We start from the raw sequence: 11512 nt of genomic DNA on the forward strand, positions 1-11512 counted from the left end.
CCTGGGACAACAGAGTGGGGGTGAACCCTTCATATTCCACCCTTAGATACATAAAATGAGAGGGCCAAGAAGCGAGAGGGAAGTTCTTATAGGATCTTTGGGTACATAAAAATAATTGGGCTGAGACGGAAGTAGCATGGTGTTAAGAGAACAAAGCAGATTCCCATCATTTGGAACCTTGAAGGAGTATAAAGGAGGAGGGGCCTCGTGGTCTTTTCTGGTTACTTCCTGCTGGCATTGGGATGTGGAGAAGTCAATGGGGTTTGGGTTTTCAGTTCCCGATCTGTGCTGGGTCCAGGGCAGTGTATGCGAACCCTCTGGTTGCCTGTAGGAATAGAATGGCCTTGGCTCGGTCACAGGTCCTGATTGAGGGCTTTTATCCTGTTAGAGAGAAACTTGTAAATGCTGAGATAAGGCAAAAGGCTGCAAGGTGGCAGGACTTGTTGATATGAGTGACACAGGAAAACGCAACCTGAGCACAATCCAGAAAATTTCCAATTATGCCATGAGCCCATAACTAGTCAAAAGCTAGGGCTAGATTGCAATAGTTAAGGGCCTGGTGAGAGACCTTGATCATTTCCTATAAATAGCAGGTAACAAAGGCAAGAATATAAATACCTGTCCAGTTAGAAGTTAGACAGATATCGATATTAGATGGACAAGCTTCTCAACTTATTTCTATTGACCTCCTGGCTCTGGTTAAATTTGAAAGGGCAGGCAAGATGTGGCTGATGTGACATCATCTCCTCTTACTCTTTTCCACCTTTTCCTGGGGGTCTAGGTGCTTGTGCATGGCATATGGGCTTTGAACTCAAGGCCTGAGCACTTTCCCTGAGCACTTCTGCCCGAGGCTAGCGCCCTACCACTTTGAATCACGGGGCCACTTTTAGCATTTGGCTGGTTAATTTTTGAGCCAACTTCCAGCGTGGCTCTTCGGTGGTGGTTAGTTGGGAGATAGAGTCTCAGAGCAATTTTTCTTCCCTGCCTGGCTTTGAACTGCAATCTTTGCCACAAAAACCCTTTATTACATCCAATTAAATCAACAAGGAGATCTATGGGATCAAGAGAGCTTACATGCACCCTATCAAGAATTGATCAAAAATACATTCCAGAACTCATGACAAAACTCAATAGATGGGATGAGAGTTTGAGCACAGCTTGGCTGCCTGGAAAACCTGATAACCAAAATTTACAGGAGCACTCCTGGCCTACACATGCTTCAATAGCATAACAACATAACTGACTTATTCAGGTCTAGCTGGGTAAGGTTGACAGAGAGTGTCCCTCAAGAGTCTTAGTTTTTGTAAATCTGAAGAAGTCTTTTACCAAGAATCAGCTGTGTGTGATGGAGTCAAACAGGAGTCCAGTGCACCATGGTGGAGGTAGGATGGTCCCAGGCAGGATCAGGGCTAGACTACATTCCTCAGATGAATTGTCAAATCTCCTGCTTAGTTGCTTACAAGTTTATACACAGACTGGTTAAAGACACTTAAATTTATATGGACATATAGAATTACATGCTAGTTTTAATGTAAATCACAGCAAACTATTACATAATGACTTACTCAAAAGCTGTCTTTTAAGGCATACTCATAACATCTGCTACATATTCGAACTTTCTGAAGACAGAAACAAATATGTGGAACAAATATTTTAAGACAATTCTTACCTCCTTACTGGTGTTTTTCCTCACAGCTGGCTAGGAGCTGAGCTGGGTCTCGTTCCTTTTACTACTACCTTGATAAAAATGTTTTCTTTTAACAAATGGTACATTTGATAGGAAATATCAGTACTAAGAAATAGAAGAAGATAACTTTTACACAGTTTTTATGTACTATGAGATTATATTGAACATGCTCACACACACACACACACACACACACACACACTTAAACCAATGTTTTCGTTTAAAAAAAATAAAAATCGGCCATAAGTTTTATGGAATTCCAGAGGCAAAGTGATATTGTTTTGCCCAATATGAAAAAAACCACGTGGTCAATGTCAGAAAAGTAGACAATACCAAAAAATGCAGGGCAAATTTTAACAAATAATTTCCACCCTTAAATAAACATTGAAAAAAGCAGAAAATCTTTAAATCAGTTTTGGTGATGAGGCAGATTAGTATATGAATTGAATATATTAACCCTTAAAAGAGTGAAGAGGAGAGAGCAGTAAGGCTGATGGAAGAGTGGGGGTTGTAGAAAAACCCATCATTTGGCCTTTGTCTCTTCCTAGGTGTCAGCTTCCAGGGCTTGTAGACAGAATTGGGGGAGGGGGTGACTGAACAGGTTTGTAAGGAGAATATGTAGAACTTTTAACCTGAAGAGATTTAAAGGAATATGTGGCATCATCATGAAGTTATTGAATTGTGTGTTTGAGTAATTGAATAGAGAGAGTTATTGGAAGAAGTGAGAGGGTGGGATTTCTCTTCTGAAGTCACCTTGAGGAGAAACCAAGAATCTAGATTTTGAACTGAGTTGTCTCAGGAAAGAGAAAAGGATTGGATTATTGTTTAAGTCCCCAAAAGTAAAAGGACTGGTTTGTTCCGATTATGGGATTTCAGGGTGGTAAAGGGAGAGAGAAGTAAAATAGAGAGGCTGTCCTCAGTGTGTTTGCCAGCTAGCCACTGTCAGTGACAATTAGCAAAATGTCCAGAGTAGAGGACCCATTTAATTAGGGTCTGTAAGGGAAAAAGGTGTATTAGCTATAGAAAAGGGTTGAGAAATGTATACATATGGAGTAGTTTGTTTACAGTGATATTTAACAGGGCTGTTAGCTTGTTTTTTTATCTTTGGAGGCCTAAGCCCACCCCTACCTTGTGTCAGCTACACAGGCAGGCAGACAGGCGGGCACAGGGACAGGGATTAACAGAAGGAGTTTGCTTGAAACAGATAGTTTTAGCCTAGAAAATCTGGACCAACTGCAAATAGTAAGAGTGTAGTTAGAAGAGCAAGGAAGGAGATAAAGATCTTTCTTGCTCGAGGTCATCAAAGAAAAGAGATAGAAAGGGAGGGTGTGAGAGAAGTGGGTGAGAGACAGACTGAGCTGCGATAAGATAAGGAGTTACATTTTTAGAGGAGATGATTGGGAGGCTCATGGCAGAAAAGTGCTGGATTAGTAAGGCAGGAGAGCAGGGAGGGGGACGTCTGGAGTAGAGGTCAGAGAAGGACTTGGTGGACAGAACAGAACAAGCAGAGGGCAAGTTTTCTGGAGCAGAGGTAGAGGAGGGCTTATGTTTAGGGTACCTTGGATTCCTCATCATTTCGTTGGAGAATTGTTTAAATCATTAAAATTAAAACCTAAAGTTACAAATTTAGGCCAGTGTTGGCCATGGTAAGAAGACCAGATTTTGGTAGAAAAACAAGTCATTTTTTTAAACAAAATAATTTTTATTGTGAAATTAACGTACAGAGGGGTTAAAATTAAATGAGAAAAGTAATGAGTATATTTCTTACCTAGCATTGTTGCCTCTTCCTTTTGTTCCCCCTACAATCCCTGACCTCCCAAATCCATGTTTCTCCCCCCTCCTCAAAGTTGTAAAGTTCATTTTTTGACATAGCATTTTGTACCTGTCATTGTGCAATGGGTACACATGTATTCTTATTAAATTTTTTTCCCTTCCCTCCCCAAATTATACCAACATCAAATGCAGTGAAAACAGTGGTTATACCATGGGGGAGGGATATATGAAGCATTTTTTTTACTGTAAATTAGTCAGCCCAGAGTCTTAAGATTAAACTACAGGCATGCTAATGAAGTGTCTCTGGGAGACAATTTGGAAAATTTGGTAGGATTTTGGAGCCTGTCCCACTTCTCCAGGCATCCTTGGTGTTTTGAGAAGGCAGACGGACAGAACCCAATAATTAATAGAGTGCATGCCCAAAGGTCCTAATTAATGGTGGTCAGTCAGGGGGTCAGGAAAGTGGAGACTCCTGGAGTTACTGAGATCCCCACAGACAGGAAGGAAGGGAGTGTCTCCTGGAGTCCTGGAGTCCTTGTCGGGGCCCCTCTTCCACAGACTAGGCTGGTTACCTTGTCCTGAAGGCTTTCAGGTGGTGGGTGAAGTCGGTCAAGTGGCAAAAAGCCTCCTGCCTAGAGATCAGAGTCCAGTGACAGGGTAATGGAGAGAGAATAGGGGGTTTATGCAAGGGTCAATAATACTGCAAGCCACAGCAGAATGGCCCTCCCCTGCTTGCACCACTTCCAAAGGCCAAGGCCAAGAGGTCTTTCATGAGGCTGTTTAGCAAAAAGTAAGCTCATAGGGCTGTGAACTCCCAATTCAGAAAGGCCTTGGAAGGAGGAGGAAAATAGCAGAGAATCTCCATTAGAGGTGGCAAAGAGGTGGATTGCCCCTCTGTAGAGGGCATCCAGTTTATTCCTCGCACTTTTCCATTCCTGTATGTAGGAACCATATGTTAGGAAAATGGAGTAGAATGGAAAAGGAATAGGCCAGACTCGATCATCAACAGGCGAGAACGGTTCATTGACAGACAGCGAGGGGCACAACCCTTCCTGCAGGATTGAGGTTGTGTGAGGAGATGGGACAGGATCTGGTTTTTTTATAGGAGGTCTGAACAAGAAGGTAGAGTTTAATGAAAAGCTCCTAGGTCAAGGAAGGTGGGGGACTTTCACATGGGCCCTCAATGGGATATTTACAGCTGGGCTTAGGTGGATTGTCTTGCCTGTACTTCAATGGAGTTCACACATACCTGGGATTTTGCCTGGAGTCTGTATGGGCCTGGGGCAATAGGATGGGGGTCAATCTTTCAGTCTTAATTGGAAAAAGATAGTCTTCCCAGCTTTTCTGCATATAAACACTCCATCATCATTTTCTTATTAGAGGATTATTCCAGATTAGCTATATGTTGATTTATAATGACTGAGCCTGACATAAAGGTGAGGGAAACTGCCTACACTTCAGTGAGGTTCTGACTTGTGTTTCACAAAGTGTTATGAAAGCTCTCCATGAGAAATCTAGCAGCATTTCTAAAAAGTCCTTGCGTGCTTATACTTTCTGATAATATCTCAATTCAAGTATTTCTCCTCAGAGTTCCATACCTTTCAATAATACTGTATTAGATCCCTGTTGTATTTTGCAGACAAATCTTGGTGATGAAATTTGTGCTTTTCAAAATTGCTCTCCCAATTCCATCCACAAAATGCAGACAAAAATTATCTGAAAAAATTTGTATCTGTTGATAGTGCATATAATTTTTAAAAGTATTATTTTATTTTGTTAAATTTTTAATTGTGAAAATACCATACAGAGGGGTTACAATTACATGGGCAAGGTACTGAGTATATTTCTTATCAAGTATTGTTGTCTCCTCCTTTGTTTCCCCTTCCCATCCCTATCCATCTCTCCCCCACGCCCTCTCCTACCCCCACCAAATTTGTAAAGTTCATTTTTCATCATAATGACTTGTACATTTCATTACTGCAATGGGTTCACCTCTATCCCTATTTAAACTATTTGTTTTTCCCTTCACCTCCACAAATTATACCAACATCAAATACAGTGAAAACGGGTTATACCATGGGGAGGGACATACAAAGCAACAAATAAATCATCTTATAAATATGTTAGAAATGATTGCAAGAAAGAAAAACCATTTGAATCTTTATCTTGTGGTTCATTTTGCCTAACATCAACTTATCTGACAGTTTCTGCTTATCTCAAACACATACAAGTTATTGCAAATAAGGGAAACCATGGGACCTATGTTTCTTTGGACCTGGCTTACTTCACTTAATATAATTTTTTCCAAGTTTTTCCATTTCCATGTAGACAGAAGGGAACCCTCCTGAATTGTTGGTGGGAGTGCATATACTTTTATTTTCCATTACAAATATAGAATGTAGTAAAATTTTTCATAGCAATTACACTGCACTAGGTGCTGCACATATTCTAATGTAAATAATATACTGTGTTTATGCAGAGATTTTGAGCATCCAAAATTTTAATATGCCTGTGGTCCTAATACCAATACCTTATTGATATTGAGTGACAAATACAACTTCTTATAAGTACAGAAGTTTTCTTTGTATCTTTTTAATATATATGTCTTTACTGTGAAGATACTATACAGAGGGGTTACAGTTAAGTAAGTTAATGAGTACATTTCTTATTGAGCACTGTTACCCCCCTCCTTTGTTTTTCCCTTATCAACCCTTCCACTCACACCTCCCCAACTCTTCCCTCCACCCCTCCTCTGATAGAGTGTTTTGTACATCTCATTGTTACTCATTGTAACAATGAAGAAATGCTGGCTTCTTTCATGCTGATTCTACTTGTGTAGACACACCTAAAGTCACCCACCAAGCCCAAAAGCACATAAATGAAATGCATATCATCTTTTGTCAGTTGGTATAATTGTGTTCTACACATTTATTGACAGGTTGCAATTTCAAACTTTAATGCATTAAAATGTTTTCTGCCGTGGAACGGCTCTGTCGGGACGACGGAGGACACCTAATGGAGGTAACTGGAATAGGTGGGGAGATGGCAAACAGACAACTCACACACAAGAGGAGTGAATGCTGAGTGTGGTTTATTGCAGAGGACAACAAGCTTTTATAGAAAAACTCTCCATGAGAAAGGGCAAAAGGTTACACAATCTTGCTGCAAGGCTTTGTTCTGGGTGGTCACCAGCTGGTTGCCTGATCTTGTTTTTTGGATGATGAGCTATGAAGATAGGCACTTGTTTTCAGCTTTACCTCTATTTTTAAGAAATACAATTGGTTTTTATCACCTATTAACCATTAACCAGAGCATATGGGCAAGGTGCTGAACAGAAAGGCATGAACTCTAGTACTTCATAGTTACTTTTGCTTAGTTTTGTACTTTATGCATTTCAAATCTTTTCTAAGCAATTGTGCTTCTTTGCCATTCTTTAGAGGGTCCCCAATTTGTGGCCAAAAATCATGATAGTCAGTATATTTAGTTAAATCTGGCCATATATCAAATTCAAGCTCATAGTGTCTTTTCCGTAACCCTTTCACATAATCGTTTACTCTTCTCCATAGAGGCCTTAACTGTCTCATAAGAGCTTTCTTGTTCCTTCTTTGATAGTAAGCACCAAGGAGGCCTAGATCTAGCAAGTCTCTCAGTAAATAAAAGAGTAATAGGAAGTTCTTTCTCCTAAGTAGTTTTCCCAACGTTTGCCATCCTTATCATACACACCTGTAAAAGGCTATGGATCTGGGGGAAGTCTTTGGGGTCCTCTAGATAATGGAGGATCCCACTATTTTCCTCTGATAAGTCATTGCCACCTTCCATCTACCAACATTTTAGGAATCTTATTTAGCTTTTGATCTATATATCCCTCTACATCTTTTTTATCTACAGGATATCTATATGAGTCTATTGTATATGCTTTAGGATTAAAGGGAAGTCTCCAATAGCCATACACTCTTTCTGCTCTAGCCGTGCCTACAGCTTCTTGTAAATCTCTTACAAAAAATTCCTTCTGCTGAACTGACGTAATGAAACCCCCAATACGTTTATATTTACATATGACTTGTCTAATAGCCTCCATAAGAGGGGCTTTTAGGGTAGTACTTAACTCTGGTGAGTTAGTCATGTTCTCAGGACACTCATCAGATGTTGGAGTCATCAACACTTCTAAGAAAGAGCCTTGAATAAGGGAACGTTGAGCATGAGTAAGTAGAACAAGCAGCAGGAACAGTAAAAGATTAGTAGGCACTCCTATACAGCGAAGAAAAGAAAAACAGGAACACATCTTTCCCAGGGGCTTGCCAGCCTTTCCAGGAGGTAGGCCTCTTTGAAGCCCCATTCTCAGATCTGAAAGCAGGTTTCCCATGCTAAGCAGACTCCACCGGAGTACGTGTGGCAGTTTTCTTTCTTATTTTCTTGGCCAATAAATCCGCAAGACCTCAGTCAGCATTTCTCACATAGGACTTTTCAAATGGGTTGGTTAAATATTGACCTGAGCTCCAGTCTTCTGAGGACTCACTCATCTGCTTAGGAATTGATGCTGGCTCTTGGAAAAGAGCTCAAGGAAGGATGCCATTTAAAGCCTTATAACGTTATTCTTTACCAGAGTATTCTCCAGCTACTTTGGTTGTTGAGAATGTCTACAAAAGCAAGCATTCTGTTGGAAACAGGGAGACACCATATGACCATTACTTAATGAGATTTCCGAGTGGCTTGCTATCACTTGTACTGCATTTTGCAAGTTGAATCTGTCAAAACCTATCAGTTTTAAGAGATAAGAGGAGTGGTAAAAGTACTTCTAGAGAAAAATGCATCTTCAACATATTTGGTTCCAAGCATTCCGTCTAAGGCATATTCAACAAGTAGTGAAACTTGTGTTGGCTGTAACTGTGTGTCTTTCTCCATGTATACATGTGTGTATGTATGTGTGTATTCATGTGTATAGGAGCATACATGTGTACATATATAAGGGCATATACACATATATATGCAAATATAAAATTATACATACATAATATATGTGCGTATATATCAGCTGTTCAGTGATTTAAGCTATAGTACCCGCACATTGTCATTCACACAAAGTGTACATGATAAACTGCTCTGAGGATCTTTGCTCTATGATGGTTATCCTTTGTACTCACTTCTGCCACTACTTTGTTTTTCATCCCTGCTACAGGGATGAAAATCTATCCATAGGATAGCTTTATTTCATTACATGTATTTACTTACTGATAATAAAAGAAACAGGTTATTTATAAAAGAAAAAGATCTTTTAGGTAACAGGATAAAGTATCTTATCCATCCCAATGATTCCTATGAGATAAAATTTATAATAATAGTAAAAGTGAAAAGGAATTTTTAGATCTGTTGTTTTGCCATTTAGCATTGCAAAGAATAATATCACATGACTGCTATAACTCTTAAAGAATGCCATTGTAACTGATGGTCCCTATCATGTTCTCACAAAACCAGTGGATCCTGAAAGATAATAGTACACCAGCAGAAATGCTAAGTAGCAGACATGGAGCATGAACGAGAAAGCAAGTGAAAGAGATAGAGTGAAAGATAGAGAGAAATATCATAATACTGAAAGTGCATAACAGATAAATTAGAGCTATATGAGAATATTCATACAGCTATTTTTAGATTCTACATGTACATTTGAAGGTATTTAATGTACAATAACCCAACAACATAAAATATAAAGTGCTTTTGATAAAAAACTAAAAATGACTCAAGAAATTAGAATTGCAAAAACAATTTTCACAGAAGCAATCTCTCAGAGATATTTCATGACTTTGAGAATAATAAAGTGCCTGAAGTTAATATAAATTAAGTAGTATCATAATTCACAAAAATATAAAAAGATATTCATATATTTCAATATATAACCCAAAGCTAAAACAAATGTTCTTTAGATGATTTTTTTAAAACACAGTTTCTCAAGAACTGGGAAAGTGGCTCAATGGTATATAGTGCTTTCCTTGCATGCATGAGGCCCTGAGTTTGATTCCTCTGCACCACATAAGCAGAAAAAGATGGAAGTGGTGCTGTGACAAAAGTGGTAACGCTAGCCTTGAGATGAATAGCTGAGGGACAGCACACATGCTCCAGATTTCAAGCCTCATGACCATCAAAAACAGATAGAGAACAAAACACAGTCTCTCATTTTTGTGGCCTCAACTCTGTAATATGTCAGCTTCACCCTAGGGCTAAGATTTTAGGTGTGGAAATTTATCAACACTCCTGATTCAGATTCTACTTGATAAAATTTTTAATCAATATTTTGTTCTTAAATTTGCTATTTGTAAACTCACATGCACCTATAAAAATGGTTGACCATCCCAGTAACCTTCTCAAAGTACCTCCAAAAGACAACTTACAAAACTGTATTATATTACTACAAGGAAAACAATGCTACAAATAAATAAAACCAACAATTAAATATTCATAATTAATAAAATGAAAAATTAATCAGTTACGTGTTTCCAGTATTTGAAGTATACTACATATTAGATTTTACTATATTCTCATATTCCTGTACATTTAAAACTGGCTAAGATTATGATGTTCAACAAGAGTTTTATAGGCTATGAGTAGTCTTTAAAGTTACCCAGTAAGATTACTATTTATGGCTCATCTCGTCATTTGTATATGGCTTATATCATCACTTGTTCCTCGCTAACATATAAAGTAAGGAAGCTCTAAATTGTAGTTAACAAATTCTTAACTCTTTACTCTGCTTCTTTACACAAAGGCTTTGCAACTTCTCATTAGTAAAGTTTCTATAAACTCTGAAATGTAAATACTTAGTAATATATGTCTGCTACCATAAATCTTAACTACTTCATGGAAAATTTTTATGACCTGCGAAACAGTCCCTATTTTGGCATATTTAAGCAAATTCCCAGAATTAAACACATTTAAAGCATTAAAACTTTAACAAACCTTAACCCTTGCTGCAATGTTCATTATGACAGGTGCCTTGTAGAGAATAATTGAACTCCTCCTTCTACACATCTCTGGAACCACAAATATTTGGAATTACTTTGTTTTTGACATATCAATTTTGAGTTTCTTCTTAAATCTGTGCTTGTGTAAGAAATACATATTTCATGACCATTCTTTTGTATTTACTTTTTGTTGAATTGTCTAGTTTAAGAAAATCAATTACACTTTATATATAAAAAAATGTTCTGTGCTCAATTTGGCAGCACGTACCCTAAAACTGGAATGATACAGAGAAGATGAGCATAGCTCCTTCGAAGGATGACACACAAATTCCTGAACCGTTCAGTATTTTTACAAGGACAGATGCTGGAGTGAATGTGGCCAGAAGTAAACACTACTGAATTCTTGGTGAGAGTGTAAACTTGTTCAACCCCTTTGAAAAGCAGAATGGAGGTTCTTCAAAAGATTCCACATAGAGCTCCTCTATGACGCAGCAATCCTTTTTTTGGGAATTCACCCAAATGATCAGAAACAAGACCATACTAAAACTACAAGCACAACTATGTTTATTGCAGCATTATTTACCATAGGTAAGATATGGAACCAACCCGATGCCCCTCAGTACATGAATGGATCAAGAAAATATGTGTGTGTGTGTGTGTGTGTGTGTGTGTGTATGTGTGTGTGTGTGTGTGTGTAACTGTGACCCCTCTGTACAGTACTTTTACAATTAAAAACCTATAAAAATGTTCTGAGATGGAAGAGTTTATTCCCCCAATTTTATCCATATAATATCGTTAACAAAGCAGATTTTTAAATACTAAGTAGAATGTGATATGTATTACAGAAACCATTACATGTAAGGAGCAACCAGAAATAATGTTATCAATTGACTATGCACTGCTTCCAAGGAAGCCAGATGGATAATTTCTCATGCTGTAAATCAAACTGTTGATCTTATGTCTTGATAGTGTAAAAATATCAGGGACAGAATAATGAAGGAATGTTGTAGACTGAGGTGAAATCATATGAAAATATACAAACCTGATAAAACATATAAGTATCTGAGCAGTATATTGTGTTTTAAATCATTTGTGTTAC

The 11512-nt window shown here is 38.2% G+C and overlaps 1 non-coding gene across 1 annotated transcript; it reads left to right on the forward strand.

Moving 5' to 3' along the window:
- Positions 1-10658: 10658 nt before the first annotated feature.
- On the forward strand, positions 10659-10764 carry LOC122096662. The gene has a single exon (XR_006145360.1). It is a non-coding gene; the product is annotated as a U6 spliceosomal RNA (small nuclear RNA).
- Positions 10765-11512: the final 748 nt, after the last annotated feature.

This window comes from Dipodomys spectabilis, unplaced genomic scaffold (assembly GCF_019054845.1).
Source record: "Dipodomys spectabilis isolate Male_0828 unplaced genomic scaffold, ASM1905484v1 ptg000384l, whole genome shotgun sequence".
NCBI classification, from domain to species: domain Eukaryota; kingdom Metazoa; phylum Chordata; class Mammalia; order Rodentia; family Heteromyidae; genus Dipodomys; species Dipodomys spectabilis.